The sequence below is a fragment of the Phaenicophaeus curvirostris genome, chromosome 3 (genome assembly GCF_032191515.1).
Source record: "Phaenicophaeus curvirostris isolate KB17595 chromosome 3, BPBGC_Pcur_1.0, whole genome shotgun sequence".
Lineage (NCBI taxonomy): Eukaryota > Metazoa > Chordata > Aves > Cuculiformes > Cuculidae > Phaenicophaeus > Phaenicophaeus curvirostris.
Genome location: NC_091394.1, coordinates 72,589,253 through 72,595,466, shown reverse-complemented (window position 1 = coordinate 72,595,466; position 6,214 = coordinate 72,589,253).

Here is a 6,214-nt window from a genome sequence, read left to right as displayed (position 1 = left end):
TGATTTCATATTTTAACTTGTATCAGGGCACATCAAATCAGATTTCTTTGCACTGTCACAGACACCTATGTCCTCTCAAAAGTGGAAGGCTTTGTTGGGATTCCCATGATGTTGAGATAAAAACAAAAAAAAGGCTAGGATCAGCACTTAGTTAAAGATACACCTAGTGTATGTTCTGGTTTAGGTCCAACTTGAGGGTGCCTGATAGGTGATGGTTTGGTTTCTAATTCAGTTGCATGTGCTGTCTGGTTGGTGAGAAGCCTTTAGATTTGTGAACCCGAGCCTTTTGCTGTTTCAACATGAAGTTATGCTTGCATTAAAAGAGAAGCTTAGCAAACTAAACCTCTGCTTCTTACCCATGGCTTGAATTGTAATTCTAAATTCATGCAACCTGTTCATAATACTGCAACTTTTCTTTGATTTTTAGTATAATTTGGTCATGATTTTCAGCTCCAGACATTAGATGAAACATGCTTGTTGGTTTACTGGTTTAGGCCTTCTGTACTGAAGTTTCTGATGTAGATGATGAAGGACATGATCCCAAGTCTTTGGGAGTCTGAACATCCAATAAATTACATCAATATTTGCCTTACCCCTGGGTCTAGGGCATTAACTTGACCTGATATTTCCTTTACTTAATAAAACATAATGTTGTGGGCTAACACCAATAGGCAGCACTTCCTTTCCCCTCCACCAGGTTCCAGGGCAGAGAATCAGAAAGGTAAAAGTGGGAAAACTTATGGATGGAGATAGACAGTTTTACAGGAAAAGCAAAAGCTGTGAGCACAACCAAGGGCAATTAATGTTGCATTCTGCAACTTTTGTTGCATGCTCCGTTTTCACTCTGTGGAGCTTGTGCTTTGTGGTTTCAACATTCAGTTCACCAGTTTTCTGAGAGAACTTGCATGCTGTTGATTTTCTTTAGAAGGTTAAAAAAAGTTCAGAGATGACATCTAAGGCTTCTCTCATGCGCCTCAAACCACATTTTGCAAGCATACCCACCTCACTGACAAAATGATGCTCGTCACCTAAAAATACATCTAAGCAGAAGCGTATCTTCAAATCTAGTTCCTTGCATTTTTCTGTGTACCAAAGTTTTTTTGAGAGTTTATAGGGATAGCTTTTTTGTAGCATACATTGTCTTTGTTCATGCTGCTCACAGGAAGGAGATGCACACAATCCATAAATTAAATATACTTTTTATTAGCAAGGCTTTTAAAATACAGTCTTGCATTCAACAGCTCAACTGAACAGAGTTTAATGAAGATTTACTTATTCCATGCACCACTAAAATAGAGGATGGGTGCTGTATCCCTGCAGGAACAACATTCTTAGTTTTCAGTTTAACTCGCACCAGTTTTAGCTGATTTCCCATCTTTCCTACATCAGTTGTGGAAGCCACTGCATTTTTTTGGCAAGACAACCAAGATATTCTCACTGTTGAAGTTTGCTTTCTATTTTTTTCTATTTCTTTTCTATTCTTTCCATACATATCTGTAAGTCTGCCCCTTTTTCTCCTGTCCTTATTCCACCATCTTTTCCCAGTATGTGGGCTGGTGCAGCAGGGCTACCCTCTCCCATATCACTGCACAGTTTCTATATGCTGAAAGGGTGTTTGCAGTCAGCTTAATTTTCTTCCATCCACTGACATTCCCATTGCCTTCCTCTAGAATGCTAAGACCCCTTCGTTATCTCCACTGCTGATGTGTCAGAGAGGCTCTATTCCATGTTTACCATCAAACATCAGTTTGTAATTGAGACAGTAGCTGAAGTCTCTGCTATAGATGTACTTCCACCCCTCCAGTTCTCCTTTTACCAGTCCATTTTGCAGATGTGATTTCTCAGTCCTTTTCCTTACTCTGTCTTCCTCCCCTCCTCTCCCCTCCCAAAAAAGTAGCCCCTTTTCTTACTGTCTTCCGTTTCTTTAATCTATCCTTGATCACATTTGGCCACATCTGGTGATGGAGTCACAAATTGGCTACTTCCAACTGCATTCTGGTTGATCTGGTATCTCTTAAAAACTTAAGCCAAACACGGCAAAACCTGAACTCCCTTCCATTATTCCTTACTCTTCCTTACTGTGTTTCAATAACCAGTATCACCACATTCTAGTGAGATAGTTACGAAAATGCTGTGCAAAATCAGATCTCTCTAATGAGCAACTTTCCCTGTCACTTGCTTTACCACTTTGCCCAGACCACTCTACCCAACTTTGACTGTCAGAATCTCTCTCAAGCTTTGGCTACAGCACTTCATCCATGCAAACCAAACCTTTTCCTCTTTCTAAACACTACAGCTCCTTGAAGGCCTCTTTCTCCCCCTAGTCTGCTTTTAATATTTTTCCTCTGGCTTAACAGTTCCTCACTTCTTGAAGCCAAAATAATTGACATCTAGGTGAAACTGGTTGAATATAATTCCTTTAGCCTTTCACCTATCATCAGTTTTCACAGATGAAGATAGACCAAGCTTAGCATGCAAGCCTTGGGTACATTTATCATCTAATCAAAGCTGAGGTTTTGCTCACAAGTTGCTTGCAGCTCAGAAGGAAAATAAACTTCAGCTGACAGCAAATGTTCTCTGCACATTCATATTGCTCAGTGAACAAAAAGGGTATGACCCAAATATACTCCAGCAAAAGCAGAAATACTGAGGCATTTCACATGGAAGTGACATTTACATAGTATTGCATTTCAAAGTCTGGGTGTAGTGTGTGTGAATTAAAAAAAAATAAGTGCATGAATTTAAGCCTTTATCTTATTTAGAACTGGACTTCCACAAGCAGCATACTAGACCTAATAGAGAATGGACAAGATCAGAATATGGGCTTTCCAGATGGTACCAGGTAGATATAAGGTAGCAGGATCAGTTCTTGAACAGCAATAACTCAGTGTTCACATACAAGCTCGTCCTAGAATCCAAACTGATGAAAAATGAACCATTTCCTTCTTGGAATATCCTCTGGAACTATATCAGAACTCTCTGATCACCTTGTCTTAGCTTTAGATTTGTGGACAATTATTTTTTTCCTTATATACCTCATTAAAAAAGAACCAAAAAATGCCAATATTCCGTAATATTTTGTGAATACATAATAAACCTTGTTCATTTTCTTTATGTGGGCATGTAAGTCAACAGAGGTTGTCCAGGAATATGAAGACAAATTTTAGTTTACTGAAGCATCCACTGTAGGCAATGTCGGCTGATGCTTGCACATTGCCAGTGATCTTAGAATAAAGGGAGGAAAGTGCAAATTAGATTAATTCAGTCACCAGAGAGTCCTTTCAAAAGGACAGGAGAGCTAAGAATACAAAGTATATTTCTTTCCAGGTTCTGATGACTACTGATGACCTCTAGGTTATAAAAGTTATCTTAATATGCCCTGTAAATACAAAAAAATTATCATTAGAAAATCAGCTAGCATGCAGTTATGTGTAATGTGAACTCAAGTTCATGGTTTGTATAAGCTGAGATGTTCCATAGTGCCTGCAAAGACAAAACAATCCCTAAAACAGTGCTGAGCTTCACTATAATTACTAAATTATACTGCAAGACTTTTCCCCCTCCCTCTAATCCTTGTTCCTTATGCCAAAGTCATCCTTGACCATGCATTTCCTTGTGTAATTCAAGCTTCATAAATTAGCTAAACTTAAACACCTTCTTTCTACCACATTCCCCAAATGCAGCATTTTTCAGAAAAAGAGCTGTTTATAATTTGACATACTACCTACAATTCGTACACTTAATGTCACCGGAGCCTGCCCTTCTTTGTGAAAGAATGTTTCAGTACCCTTTGTTTCTGCTAAATAGAATCAATTATGGTTATTCCAAATGAAGTATGACTTTTATTTCAGGTTGGGCAATGGGAAAAGAGGGAAGTCGGTGTCCAAAAAGCTGTCATGTCACGTGTGGTGCTGTGCTCCTGTCTTGCTCTCACCTCAAAAAATAATCCAAAGTGACGACAGAATGTTGTTACTGTATTACATAAATTAAAATGTAAGTGTAAACCTTTTAGCACTTTTTGTTTTAAAACTTCTTCAAAATGAAATCATTACTACATGGATGGTAATAAAATGGAGGCATACATGTGCTACCTCTTGCTATTTGGAAATGTTTGGGAGATAGCACTGTTACAGCATAGATACTGCTATTGCATAAAAACAACTGCTTGCTTTTTCAGAAGAAAGTATGTTACCAGTGCAACCAAGTCTCATCTCCTTGCACACCACCTTCCTGACCTGGCCCTACAGCTTCTGGAGCAAATACAATTGCTTCTAGTTCATGTGTGTGTTGCACTTCAGCATAACTTCAATTAATAGCCATTTAAAATTCTATGGCAACATGTTAGACTAACAGCTCCAGCCCAGAGCTCTGAAGTTACAGTGTGCAGATCTTGACCCAAGAGGATAGGAGACCCCCAGCCTGTCAGTCCTACATGGATTAATTTCAGCACCTACAGGTTTGCTGTTTACATTGCTCAGATTCTTTGCTGCTTTCCTCCCATCGCTCCTCATTGGTCATTGCTTGTTATCAGCAAGGACTCACAAGAGGTTTGCAAATTTTACTCTTTCTCTAGAAGCAGTTAACCTAAAAAAATGGCCTTTTCAGCCTTTCAATTGGATATACAGGTAAGACCTGCCTCAAAGTTTGGCTCTTTCAATTTACTTTCCTCCAGCTTTGAATAAGTACTCCAGATTTCTGGCTGTAGCCTCCATTTCACAGTTCTTGAGTGGTGAGAGAAAGAAGCTACAACCACCTCCTCCTAAGAAATTAGTATTTTTAATTATCAACATCACTCAATGGAATTAGTCATTAAAAAAAAGGTGCCTACACTCATCAGGACAGAAGAAAAATGCAGTATACCCCAACAGTTCCCTAAGTGCTCAGGACTAGGGACCTACAGCTGTGGGATGCGTTTTGATGTCCCTTACTTAATGTATAGGTGCTGTTTCTGGAAGTGATACTCTTTCCATACATGCATGGGCAAGCCCAGGCTGCTCATTTTCCTAAGGAAGAGGAGAATCCGATGTTATTGTCACCACTCTGTCTGGGTTACTTGCAGAAAGGATTTCTGTGTTCACTCATCAGGGTAAAACTTAACTTTATTCTTTTGTGGAAACCACTTCAAGATAAGTAAATCACCTACCAAAAGAAAGACTGTGCTGTTTCCTACTGCCCAGTTAGGTGCCTTCATTAACAAGCACCGATGGCTAAATAATCATGAAGAAGGCAGACAGGGAGATCTACTATAACAAATCTTAGTCCCAGTTCAACAGCTGGATACAATTTAAAATAATCTTAGTAATAATTTAGCTAGGAGACAACTTCAGCATCAAGAACCAAACCCAAATGTAAGAGACATTTACCCACTAGCCTATTAGAAAACACACAGTAGGCGTTAATGTACCTTTACAAATTCTGTAAATCCAAATTAAATTCTTTCAGCTAAAAATTATACTCTTCTTGTCTGTATTTTAGTAATAAAGTGTAAGTACTAAGCACTCTTTTTAAATTCTGATGTTTAAAAGCTTTTCATTCTTGCTGAAAGAAGAGATGAAAAAAACAGTTTCCCTTCTGGGAACTAGTGTAATGTACAGGAAATTCAAAATATTTTTTTTTCTTTAAATCTGAGAAACAAAGCATTTCCCAGACGACAACTATTCGATGCCAACATCTAATCCATAATAAATGCAGTAAGCACGATATAGTGCTTTAAATAAAACTATCCTAAAGTGAGACTTTAATTTTTACATCTTATTCTCTCAACATACCAAAGAGAACAAGAATTTCTCTCAAAATCGGAAATCCAAAAGCAAGAAAACGTAGCTACAACTTTAAACCTAGTAATACCTAGAAGAAACAGGATGATTTTTCAGTAAAGCTTTGGTTGTTATACTGGCTTAATAACTCTGACCACTGAGAAAATTTCTCTGCCCAACTAAGAGGTCTAGACAGATCCAATTTTATCTCAAAAATACTGGCAAGACTGAGAGAAGAAAAAAGTCAGTTAAACCTCAAGGTGCTGTAACACTGCAGTGAAAGATACCTGTGTAATAACAGGATGAAAATACTTGCTACAAATTTGTCACTGCAACACACACAGCCTGTAAATAACTAGAGCAGCTGAGGCTAGAGATTTGACTGTTTTGCAAAAAGGGGGGAAAAAAAAACTTCCAACAGAGTAAATTGCTTTGTTTGTTTTGTTGGCATTTTACAA